Source organism: Protobothrops mucrosquamatus, unplaced genomic scaffold (assembly GCF_001527695.2).
Source record: "Protobothrops mucrosquamatus isolate PMUCROS unplaced genomic scaffold, P.Mucros_1.0 scaffold608, whole genome shotgun sequence".
Classification (NCBI taxonomy): domain Eukaryota; kingdom Metazoa; phylum Chordata; class Lepidosauria; order Squamata; family Viperidae; genus Protobothrops; species Protobothrops mucrosquamatus.
Window position 1 is genome coordinate 454,202 of NW_015386906.1, and position 13,225 is coordinate 467,426.

A 13,225-nucleotide genomic window follows, 5' to 3' on the forward strand; every position below is an offset into this window, starting at 1 on the left:
GTTAAAGGTTTAAACAGCATGGCTCTTTATTTCATTGGTTCAGAGCTAAGGAATGAATGATTTATTAATCAAATGTATGTTGTTGAAAAAAGCCAAGTACTGTTCACTTACAATTGAGATTTAACCCTGTTTTTAACATATTTTAATGAGCTACAGATCTGAATGTGGGCTTTGTTCATCTGTTGCTTCCACTCAATTGCAGTCTCACCCTAAGAAGACACAAGACAGATTGATCAGGCTTCCCTTCACTGTGAGACTTAAATGAAGTGAACAGGGCCTTATGTTTCAAAACTAAATGAGACAATTAAAAAAGCCCTCTATCTGTCTGATGTTCTTAAATTTGATTAAGCTACTGCTAGTAAATGTTTTTACTATACTGTAAATAGTCTCTAAGCACACTTTTTCAGTACCACAGCTTACCAATGAACAGAAGTAACTGTGTATATTATTTGCACTATGTCGTGTCATTTCACAACAGAAAACTGGTTTTTCCAAAGCATACTTCAGTACAGATACCAGATTCATCACCTTATCCTAGCCTTCTGCTTAAAAACTTTTCAAGTGGTTGATAAACAGTACATGGAATGCATTTGGAATTTGCAAGCAGCATTCAAAAGAAGTAAAAAATACTTCTGTAGATATGCTTTCAACATGTTTAGTTTTTTTCCCTATAGAACATGGGTGTCAAAATCGCTGTGTCACGTGACGTATCGCAATGTATCGGGACTTTTTTCGCATTGCCGGAGCTGGGTGGGCGCGGCCTTTGCATGATGAAACTGGCCCACGGGCCGGCAGTTTGATACCTGTGCTATAGAATATATGAATAGAAAAAAAAAATCAAGATTATTTCTGATGTTCACTGACAGAGGTTCAGGTCCTGAAGTTCCAGGGCTTCCGAAAAAACTCCAGAAGCCTTAAGGATGTCCCTGAAACTCTTGCAAGCATTGTCACTAGGCTCTTTCTTAAAGGAGCAGAAGGGAGAAATTATGAGTTGTACTCATTTTAACAGTATATTCCAGCATTACTGGAATAGAAAGCCCAGAATGCATAATCACATGTCATCCCCCTACTCCTTGGGCAAGAGTGAAGTTGCAAGACTGCTCCAAGGTTACTATTCTTAATTGGAAGAAAGAGGCAATATAAAATACAGATTTTTCTTTTCAGATTTCCAACATATCTATATGTCAGATGCACACTTTAGAACAGAGTCCCTCAACCTTTTGGGCACCAGGGATCAGTTCTGTGAAGAAAGGTTTTTCCGTGGACTGGAGGGAATGTGGTTTTGCACGCTGCCTGCCTCCTACAGATGGGGCTTCACTTGTTTGCATAGCCTGGTTTCTGGCATGATATGGCCTGGTGCTGGTTCATGGACCGGAGGTTGGGGAACCCTGCTTTAGAACGTTGACTTCATGGTGAAAATTAAAGAAAAAGATATACAAAGGAGAAATTAAATGCTTTCTAGTCTAGTCATGAGGTTAATTCTCATAGAAGACACAGGAGTTCCTGCAGAGGTATCCATGCCTTTGTTTGTTCACTTTGGAACAATGGAGGTATGAAAAGAAGATTCTGCCAAGAAGCTTGTAGAAGCTTCTATAATTTATCCTTCTTCTAGAGCTGTGTGTTAACAGAGTTTCAATCATGGAGGGGCATTTCCTAAACTTTTACCAAATTGGAAATTGTAGATTGTCTTGAGCAAAATATGAGGGAGTTTCCTAACGAGGATTTTCATATCTGTAATACTACTTCCTTTATTCCAGAGTATCCCTTGCAACTGTTTTGGAACTGTTCCTAATGCTTTAAACAGATCTGGTGGGCATATGAATTTAGTAGATTTATAATAAATGGGAAGGCAATAATATTAAGGTATATTCTCTGCCTTGAATTTCTTCTTGCCCCTGTGAGTGTATGTGTGTTCCTCTATCTCTGGTCCTCTACCAGAGGCCTCGAGTTTGAGGGTTCTGCACAATATCTTAGCTGTTCCTTGCACCACACTGTTCTGGATAAAATGCTCTAATATTATTCCTTGGATATATTGGAGTCACTTTCTCAGCTTAGGAATCACAATCCTGAACGTTTCTACCTCACTTTGGCCTTTATTTTCCATATCCACTCCTTTACACCCTGGTACTTCTCTAGGGTCTGATGTTGCTATCATTTTCTTCCTGATTTTGCTGTCATTGGCACTATATTTATCACCACTGCTGTTTTCTGATCTCTGTCTAATACCATGAAGTCTGGTTGATTGACTAATACCTGCCTTTCCATCTGGATCAGGATCTTAGTAGCCCTGTTACTCTCCACAACCTTCTATGAAACCCCATCTGAACTTGAGAGGGCTTATCTGATACATTGTGCAGATAGTTCTGTAGAAATGGCAGTTACTAAGTTGTACCATTAATGTGTGCTGTTCCTGCCTGCTGTCTTTTAGTCCAGCCCTTTTCAGATACTGGTAGGATTTCCAGATACTGGTAGGAGCTGTGATGGCGCAGTGGTTAAAATGCCATATTGCAGGCTAACTCTGTCAACTGCCAGGAGATCAATCCAAACTGGTACAAGGTTCTTTCAGCCTTCCATTTTTCCAAGGTCAGTAAAATGAGAATCCAGATTATTGGGGGCAATATGCTGACTCTGTAAACCATTTAGAGAGTGCTGTAAAGCACTGTGAAGCTATATATAAGTCTAAGTGCTATTGCTAATTCTTAGTATCAGTCAACTATCTGTCAATGTTACAGAGCTTGTCTTTCCTCTGCTTGATCTTCTTCCCATGTCTGCTGCTGCTTCTGGTATTCTCTCAGCAGCTCATCTGGGTGCCATCTTAATGATGCTCTGGATTTTGTACAGGACAGTGGCTTTGACATTCACCAAACTTCACCTGCTTCTTTCCTGCTAGAGTATGATCTCTGGCTATTGGACTGGGGTGGAAACCTCTGTATATTCTGGGGAGCGTGTGGGTCTTCATATCCTCCTTTGACCAGCTCATTATACCAGGAGGTTATCTAATAACTCACAGGGCAGACATGTTGATGGTGTGGATTTTGTTCTTCCCATTGAGCTGGTTTTTCAGAACCTATCTTATCTTTTGGTGATACTTGGATGTTGCTGGTCTATGTGGGGGGTGGTGTCTGTGTGCATGTAAAGGATAAACATCTGATAATAATAAAAAGTGAATATTTTTGCATTGGCAATTACTCAAAGTGAGATTTATTGCATAATATTTTGCCTTTCATAGGTATTTGGTGACAGTTTTATTTTAAGTTGTTAATTGAGTAATGTAATAAAATGCAAGTGAGATTTAGATATGTTTTTTTAAAAGAACAGTTGATAAATATTTTAATTACTTGCACTATAGTATAATCCAATTATAATATATTGATTGTTTTGTGTTCTTAAGTTATTTAAAAAACAGTATTTCTGACTTGCTTCTATAACACTGCTGCTATTCTACTGTGACCTTGAGTGCCTATATTTATGCATTATAACCCCTTAAAGATACTCTATACTGAATATACTTTTTTTTCTCTAGTGTCAAAATGTTGGGTAGCTGAGTCAGAGAATATTTATGTGCAGTTGTACAATATTAAACAATTTTTTTCTTGACATTCAATAAATATAAGAAACTGAGAATATAGTTCATTTCATTTAGTGTTCAGTCATCAACATACATTTAGAATAATATTAACCTTGATTGTTTTCGATAGCTTGCATGCTGTGTGCTAAAAAATAGTTTCCATGCAGTTTAGATTACTCAGTGTGGTTTTTATATTATTATTACCCTCACAATAAGTTCAAGGTGAGTAAGTTGCAAGTCAGTTTGCATATAACCCTTTAGAATAGTTTGACGTTTACTCCTTATGCACTCTTCCATCTATAATGCAAATGACTACACCTGTATTATGTTCAGCCTCTTCTGTTACTTAGAGGACAATTGTTTAATGTGAAAGAAGGCTTTAAAAATTCTGTGCAAATACATGTGAAAGCAGCCCTCGTCTTTCTCCAGTCACCCAGATAAAAGAGATGTCATTGAAAGGAAAACCATAAAAGGTCTTACTGTCTGCAGTAAAGACTGAATTTCTATTATGTTTTCAGAGCCTCAAAAAGACATGGGAAGGAACCAAGGTTTTAAGTCAAATAAAAAGCACTTAAGCTAAGATCACATGAATGTATAGCTGGGTAATGGACCTTTCATCTTTGAAATAAAAACAGTTCAATTCAATTGGAGCGGAGGGTATCCCCTTTTGAAAAAGTCTGTTTTAATGAGTTTCCATTTTATGCGTGGGTTGCTTTTTAAATGATGCTGCTCTATTGAAGTTTTACCCCAATGAAGACACAAGACAGATTGTCCAAGCTTGCGGCTATTGTTGAGAGTTGATGAAGTGTGTGGGCCCTTATGGCTGATAACAGAAGTAGATGGTCAAAGCCAATAAATAAAACTTTAACTCAGATTGTTGGGAGCTTTCCACTGAAAAAGCTTTCTATTAGCATGAATCTTTGGTTTTGAAGGACTTGTGAACCCAAAGGCAGCTCATAGCTCTGTCACACAACTAAGTTGGTCAGACAAGCAGCAATCTGTCCCATCTGATAAACATTGTTTTGTCTTTTAAAATTCTCGACTTCTCTTCAGGAGTCAACACTGTTAATGTCTTGATAGACTATTAACTTCATAATGCCTGGCTGTTGGATTATTGATTTTGCTCAAAGACATGTTTTGATGTTTTACAGAAGTGTAATTGTTTTGCCTATGGTAAGAGCTTAATGATATGACTATGAGGATGCACCATTTAATCATTGCCAGAATCTGTTATTCTAGACAGAATGAGTCTAATCACTTTAGTGATGGCACCAATGAGCATAGCAAGTGGGTAAAAAAGAGTGACATAGAGAGGGGCCTATTAAGAAACTGAATCTGATCTTATCATAGTAAGAAACCTGAAGGGTAACCTATTGTTTCAGTGGTAGATATGGTAGTTCTGGCACCGTTACTACTGATCAGCTTTGCTTGTCTCTTGATTGAATAGATTGTGTAGAACAGGAAGGCAAATAAAATGGTCTTCTCCACAAGAACAGCGAGCTACTTGAAAAGCAGAACTGGAATTCTGTATTCTGATGGCTTCAGCTGTTTTATAGAACAAAACCTAATTTACTTCCAGCTCAACAATGATATAGTTGTGATTGAAAAGTGGGCATGTTTGGGAGTGATGGCATTAGAGTTCTCCATTAACCTTCTGTTGGTAACTCTTGCTTTACCATTTCTTCCAATGTTTGAACTTCAGGTTCTGAAAGGACATGCTGGAAGGTTTGCAAAGGTTTGCTGGGGCTTTGCAGCTTTCTCCCAATAATCCAGTGGAAAAGAATAGGAGGGAAATTGACTACTGTTTTGTCTATTTCTGGCATAAACATGCCAGGTTACTAATTCTTATTTTACTGTTTTAACTTTTGTGGGCAGTGATGGAAAGAGAAAACCGTCAGTAGAAGTTGCAGTGTTCAACCTCCTATTTATTTAGTTATTTTTAATTAAAATGGTTAAAAAAAACCTTAGGTGAAGAATGGGAGACTAATGAGTGCCAAGGGAAGTGTTTGCCTGGACCCAGGTGCCAGTGGAATATTACTTTGCTGAAAATAAATGAAGCACTTTATGTGGCAATGACTGTTGCCATATAACCTCTGATTCATGCATACATCTTTTATACTCATGATCAATTTTTGGCATCAGTTGAAGAAGGATTTTAGATATCTTTATCCATAAAGCAAAACAAAACCTATTCTCTTTCTTGGATATACAAAAGCAATTACTGTGAAAATCATTGGGCTGCAATTTTGCACCATTATCTCTTCATTGTATTTTTCTTTGGAATTTTACTTACACATTTGATGATGGTTGGAAGACGGCTGGATAGATATGAAACTGGTGTTATCCCAGGTGATCAAAGTACAGGTGAACATAGCATGAGACTATGCTGCATAGCTGTCCCCTCTACTTTTTACACAACAGCCAATGAGCACTCAGAGGTTTCTCTCTGGCTCTTTTTATTTTATGAATTTTAACCCACCATTCATTCATGAAATAATGTATGTATTGTAGCAATCTTTTTCCTATTTTTTCCACTGGAATAAACTTGTAAGTTAGGTGGAGTTGAGGTAGGATGACTGATCTAAAATTACCTAGAGATTTTCCATGGCTGGGGGTGGGCTAAGTAACAAAATTAGATAATGGATGAGCTAATTCAGCGGTTCTCAACCTATGGGTCGCGACCCCATTTGGGATTGATCGACCATTTCACAGGGGTCGCCAAGCAAGGCTGTCCGCCATTTTTTTCCCCTTTTCCGGCGGGTGCCTTACCTCCCTTGAGCTGGGCCAGCTGGTGGTCGGCCTGCTCCGTCTCTGCCGCTTGCCAGCTACGCCTCGGCCGACGCAGGGGGCGGAACCACGCATGCGCGGCGCTCCCGGGCAGGGAAAGTCCTCGACTTACGATCGGTTGAGTAGTCCTCGACTTACGACCGGTTTAGTCCTCGACTTACGACCGGTTTAGTCCTCGACTTACGACCGGTTTAGTCCTCGACATACGACCAGTTGGGGGTCACGGCATTAAAAAGGTTGAGAACCACTGAGCTAATTATTGTGGTTGTATTGCTATAGCTGCAAGTCCTTTTTCCTCCCCCATGATTTTTTGCTTTCCTCTAGCAGACATATCAGAACTTGGGTAAAAATCTATTTCCTGATTCACACCGTTGCAAATATTTTATGTGAGCTTTCCGAATTGCAGTTTAATTCTGAGGTATTCAGCTTTCCAGGCAATCAATATACTACTGTAATGCTTAGTTTGGGTAGCTGCATTTTATATTTACCTTCTTGCTAAATCCTGCTTGATTCTGTACTTTGTAGTTTTGGACTGTATGTTATCTCTAGTCAAAGTAGGATATCTTTGTTGAAATGGCCTATGTTCAGACTGCATTTTGTCAAATGAGTTACTTGGCATATTGTATAACTGTGTATGCTGGCACACTTCCTACATATAATACTGTCCAGGACCACTCCACAAGGACTCCTCCTTTGGCTTGCTATTTGTAGTTCCCAAACACCTGGATACACTTTTCCATTTTCATTTATCATAAACTAAATTTGCTAGCCAAAAGGATACTGCTTTTGGACATGTCATCCTGTCATTACTATTTATCTGATCCATTTCCCAGAGATATCTGCAGCATATACCACATTCATCATTATGTGGATACTTTATCCATTCAAATAAAGAATAGGATGGGAAGGCATAGCTGAGCCTTTATAGAAAAGCCTATTTGCTCTTCACCAGCAGCTTGAAGAAAAAGTCTTTCCCCCTATTTTTCAATGTCCAAGAATTTATTCTAAAACACTGTACTGTAAAATTATGAGTAATTTTACAAGAAAAAGAAAGCATTCACTTTTCTTCTTAGATCCACCAGGATGATATTTTCCATGATTATTTTTTTTTTGCTCCCAAACTATAATCACTAATTTTTCAAGGATATTTAGAGACATGGTAGCAAACTATGACTTCTGATAAAGTCACTATGGAAAGATAAACGTAATTTCTTCATGGGTGAAATAATGACATTGATCTTCTTTTGTTTTGATGATTGCGTTGTTTTTTCTTAATTTATTTATACAACTCTTATTGCTGCCAAATATGGGTCAGAAAGGTAGGGTCAATGTCCCTTTGTGCCCAAGCATTGGAATAATGAGGACATCTGTTTTCATATGGTTCTTGACATATACTACCAGAAATTTGGTGTTCTGCTGTCTAACCTTGTACATCACTGCAGAACAGCATAAGATTTTCTGATTGATTCTGACAAGTCGCTGACAGTTTTTGAGGTGAAAAACATACATGATAAAGGGCAAGCAGAAGCTGTATGTGTCAGCTACAACTCTCTCTTGTTGATTTAAAGAGGTAAAACTGAAAATTGCCTGTTTGCATTTGCCCCTGCTTGATGTTTAACCTTTCCAATACATACTTCTTACGTCACTTATCACTTAATGTCACCGTATCATAGAATGGACTTAATAATTATCTAGGTAGAAATGCATTACTTCAAAATTAACATATTTTCCCATAGAGAATATTTAAGTCCTAGATTTTTTGGAAACCATTTGTCCAGGCTATTGTCTTTTCTAAAGGGTTTGAAGCTGCAAAAGGCTCTCCCTCGCTGTGTTCCAATTTTCCTGGCAAGGCCTAGGATGAACAATACATTAAATAAGATAATATGCAATCCGAGTCAGGGAAGGAGGATTAGGGAAATTTTGCTGAACTCCAGCTCTTAGGAACCTTCACCATTTGTAGCTGCTCAATTGGACAGTTCAGTGCAGTGGTTCTCAATCTTTTTAATGCCGTGACCCCAACCGGTCGTAAGTCGAGGACTAAACCGGTCGTAAGTCGAGGACTAAACCGGTCGTAAGTCGAGGACTAAACCGGTCGTAAGTCAAGGACTACCCAACCGGTCGTAAGTCGAGGACTTTCCCTGCCCGGGAGCGCCACGCATGCGTGGTTCCGCCCCCTGCGCCGGCCGAGGCGTAGCTGGCAAGTGGCAGAGATGGAGCAGGCCGACCACCAGCTGGCCCAGCCCAAGGGAGGTAAGGCACCCGCTGGAAAAGGGGAAAAAATGGCGGACAAAAAAATGGCAGACAGCCTTGCTTGGCAACCCCCATGAAATGGTCGATTGACCCCAAATGGGGTCCTGACCCACAGGTTGAGAACCACTGGTTCAGTGATAGTTGGGGGAACCAGAGGTTTCTCATCTCCTACCGTAAATGCGTACTCCCAGTTTTAAAATGTCCTTACCAGCTTAAAAATAGTTAATAAATCATATGCAGAAGTTATAAAATGTTATGTTTTATACAGTAGTCTATTGTCACATTTTCAACTCAAAGGAGTTAAGTGAGTAAATGGAATAAATTGTTAATTCATCCTAGTAAATCAATGCCATTTTGAGGCTTATGGTGATGCGAAGTATATGAAAAAAGAGGAATATAAGGAAAATGACCTAGGAATGAAATAAGAAAAATATGATCCTCTCTACCAGACATTTTCAAAGTAGTTTTACAATTAACAGGTGGAATGATTAGAATCAGACAAGCAATCTTTTTTTGGCATTACCTTACTTGGTTGCATTTGGGAGATATTTCATTGACACAGCAGGAACAAGTGTTGCTTGAATGTGGGGGCAGATTATCAATTTTTTTACTAATGTATTAGGAGCAACATTTCAGGTGTAGAGCTATTTGTGTAAAGGGTTATCATACCATAAATATGAAATCAGAAATAGGATTTTGCCAGTTTTTGATCATATTGTGTGGGGTTTGATTTCTTGGTACTCCTGCTTATATTTCTTGAATATTAAAAAAAATCAGCATACAAGTTCTTAGATAGTTCCTTTTATACTGCTAATTGAAGAGTGCACAGACTGTATTCATGTGATGACTTCTGAACCAGCAAAAACACTGCTAACCTCCAAAAGCCTACTATCGGTTACTGAAATTGACTAACTGGAACTAAGGAGAAATTTACTGACTGTGAGAATAATTAGTCAGTGAAGAATTTGCCTCTCAGAGTTGTTGGTAGTCCAACGCTGGTGGGTCTCAAGAAAAGATTGGACAACCATTTGTCTGGGATAGAATAAGGACTCTTGCCCTGCAGAGGGGTTAAACTAGAAGGCCTCCAAGGTCCCTACCAGCCTATGATTCTATGAAACCTACTTATAAATTTTCTGTACTTAGTTCTGAATTATAACTCAATCTATTGCCTTCTAGAGCATTGAGACTGTTGATATGCTAGCTGGGACCGCTAGCTGGGACTGCTGACAATATCTGGTTAGAGAAATCAGATTTATAGTTAATCCATTTTTCACTGTCAGTCTTCATGTCATTAGCTTTTTAGGTCTGAATATTTGTTTGTTTCATCTAATCTGCTATCAGCCTCTCATATTAGAACAAGGTCCTGGTTGCTAACTTTTAAGGTACTTTTGCTATTGGGCTAAAGTGATTCTGATATTAAACAAACAGACAGACAAAGCAGTTGATCTCTACAGTTTTCTCCGTATCCCTTCAAATCATGTTCTTCTAGCCAGAGGCAAACTACAGATTGGCAGATGCACAAGACCCTGAAGACTTTGCCAAAGAGAAAAGGCCTGGTAGTTCATTTGAAAGTGGCTCAAAATCCTTGGTCCTCTGAGATTTGTTTAAAATGTTTGCCTCTTAATATGGTGAATCAGGGACAAAAGGTTTGGACAGTGTTTATGCTTTGATTCCCATTTTACTTATTTTTTGTTCTGATGACTGGCCCTTGATTCCTACGCCTAATGATAGACCTAATTATATAAACAATTTCACATTCTTTTTATTTTATTCTTTTCCTGTGTGCATATTTTAATATTTGTTCAGTCGTTTGGTTTAAAAAAATCAAAATATTCCAACGGTAAGGATTTCCCACATATTCTAATGTTCAGGTCAATATTGATATAAGTCAGGCTTTATATATTTCAGATTATTCAACTTGGATATTGATATGTTTTTTTAACATTGTGCAACTATTATAGAGTGGTTCTAGAGAGCATGTTTACGTATCAATTTGTTTTCTGCTTTGACACAATACAGTTGTTTGGCATGTCTGATTTGCTTGCAGCTAATCTTTAGAATGGCCTTGACCTCAAATGAAAAGTTTATAGCCAGCACAAGCAAATTCTTGGTTTCCATATGGTTTGCTCAAGCTCACCCACAAAGTGTATTGCAGGATGGTTAGGAAGAAGAATATGTAATATACAAAATTCTTCTTCATGCAAAATTTGTATCAGGTAGTTTAAAAATAAAACTTTTATTTTTATGTCTCTAATATGATTTTGTTAATCTGAGGGATTTATGCCCACAAAACAAGGATACTTCAGAGTTTTTTAAATGACTGTTGAAAATCATTTTGAGCCTTAGGATATGTTGGATTTTTTTTTTTTTTAGCAAATGCAGAGTCTGAGTAAAAGTATCAGAAATTCAATCCTGTTCCCATTTCTCTATCTCTTCTGCCAACTGATAAAGTATGTGCATTTGTATCTACACAAGGGAGAAGCTAATTAAGAGGTGAGCTAATTGCATAAAAACAAGACTGAAGTAATGAAGAGGCAGAATGATGGTCACCAATGGGGATTGGACTTGGATTGAAGACTTGAGCATTCTGAACTTGTCATTATCAGGAGTGTACCTTTTTAAAATTGCCTGTAAAATAGGAACTATGTTAACATCTTTCTAACATTTAGCAAATCTGTTCTCTGGAAGGGCTACTAGAATTTCTTAAAATCCTATGCTGATTCAGGACATAAAAGGTACAGGCTCTCCAATACAAATGAATATTAATAAGGAAAAAAGATAGAATTAATTGCTCTAGAAATTATTACAATTAATCAAATATGAATAAATGGAGAAAAAATTATTTTCATGTAGATGTATAAATGTCTTTGTACGTACAGAATCAAGGAATCATTGAATTGGAAGGGATTGTTTAGATCCTGAAGCCCAAATCCTGTTCAGAGATAAAGTATCTATAAAGCATATTTGTAGCTTAGCTTGGTTGTTTTGTTGCAGATATTTCATTATCCAAACTAGGTAACATCATCAGTGTGCTGATAATGTTGCCTTGTTTGAGTAATGAAAAGTCTGCAACAAAACAAGCTCAAAGATAATAATAATAATAATAATAATAATAATAATAATAATAATAATAATAATAATAATAATAATAATACCCCAATGAGGCGCTACCTTGACGTGATTGTGGACCTTGTTGTCTATTCTGAGGAAGATGAGAGCTATGCCAGAGGTTCAACCATTCTGGACAGGTCTCATCAGAGGAGTCAGACAAAGAATGTCTCTCCCATAAAAAATAAGGTGAGACGTAAATTTCAGAAAGCCATACCGGCTCAGATGTCGCCCAGGTTAACAAGGTCCACACTAAATGTTGGAGTTCCTGGATAACTGGTGAAAAATGGGCTACAGGACTCAGGACTGCTGACTGAGCAAACAGGGCCGGCAGTTGCAGAACTACTGGAATAAAAGGTGTTTAGCCGTCGCAAATACACAGTGATTGAAAATAAAGCAATAATGATCTGTTACTACAGATCAAGTCCAACAAGAAGAGGATATCTGAAATGAATGCACTAGGTCTGGAAAGAACAACATCCAGAATCAGAAATAACAGAACAGAGACTAGCAGATCAACGTCAATTTATAATACAAAATAAAGTATTCACAGAAACAGAACTGGACGAACTACAAAGGTTTACCCAGGGCAAGAAATCAAAATCTTGCCAGAAGAAACTCAGAATGTAGAGGCAAACCAGGGAAAGTTGGCAGTAGAGGAATCCACCAGAGATATACAACTGTTTTCATTTGGAAACCAGGTACCTCTTCCTCAGGAAGAACAAAGACCTTTAACTAAAGAAATAAAAGAATTGAAACAAAGAATAATTGAGCATCTAGAACAGGCTAAAACATATAAGGAACAGTTGCTGGAATTGAGTATGTCTAGTTTAATGCAGAGAAGGACTAGGGGTGACATGATAGCAGTGTTCCAATATCTCAGGAATTGCCACAAAGAAGAGGGAGTCAAGCTATTCTCCAAAGCACCTGAAGGCAGGACGAGAAGCAATGGATGGAAACTAACCAAAGAGAGAAGCAACCTAAACTAAGGAGAAATTTCCTGACAGAATGCTCCAACACTGGAAGTTTTTAAGAAGAGACTGGACAGCCATTTGTCTGAAATGGTATAAAAAAACCATGCACCCTCCGATCCACAGAAAAACCTCTCTCCATGGAACTGGTCCCTGATGCCCAAAAGGTTGGGGACCTCTGCCCTATACCATTTTGAACAAATGCTTGTCCAGTCTCTTCATAAAAACTTCTAGTGTTGGAGCATTCACAACTTCTGTTCTAGTTGTCAGAAAATTTCTCCTTAGTTCTAGGTTGCTTCTCTTTTTGATTAGTTTCCACCCATTGCTTCTTGTCCTGCCTTCAGGTGCTTTGGAGAATAGCTTGACTCCCTCTTCTTTGTGGCAGCCCCTGAGATATTGGAACACTGCTATCATGTCTCCCCTCATCCTTCTCTTCGTTAAACTAGACATCCCAATTCCAGCAACCATTCTTTATATGTTTTAGCCTTCAGTCCCCTAATCATCTCTGTTGCTCTTCTCTGTACTCTTTCTAGAGTCTCAA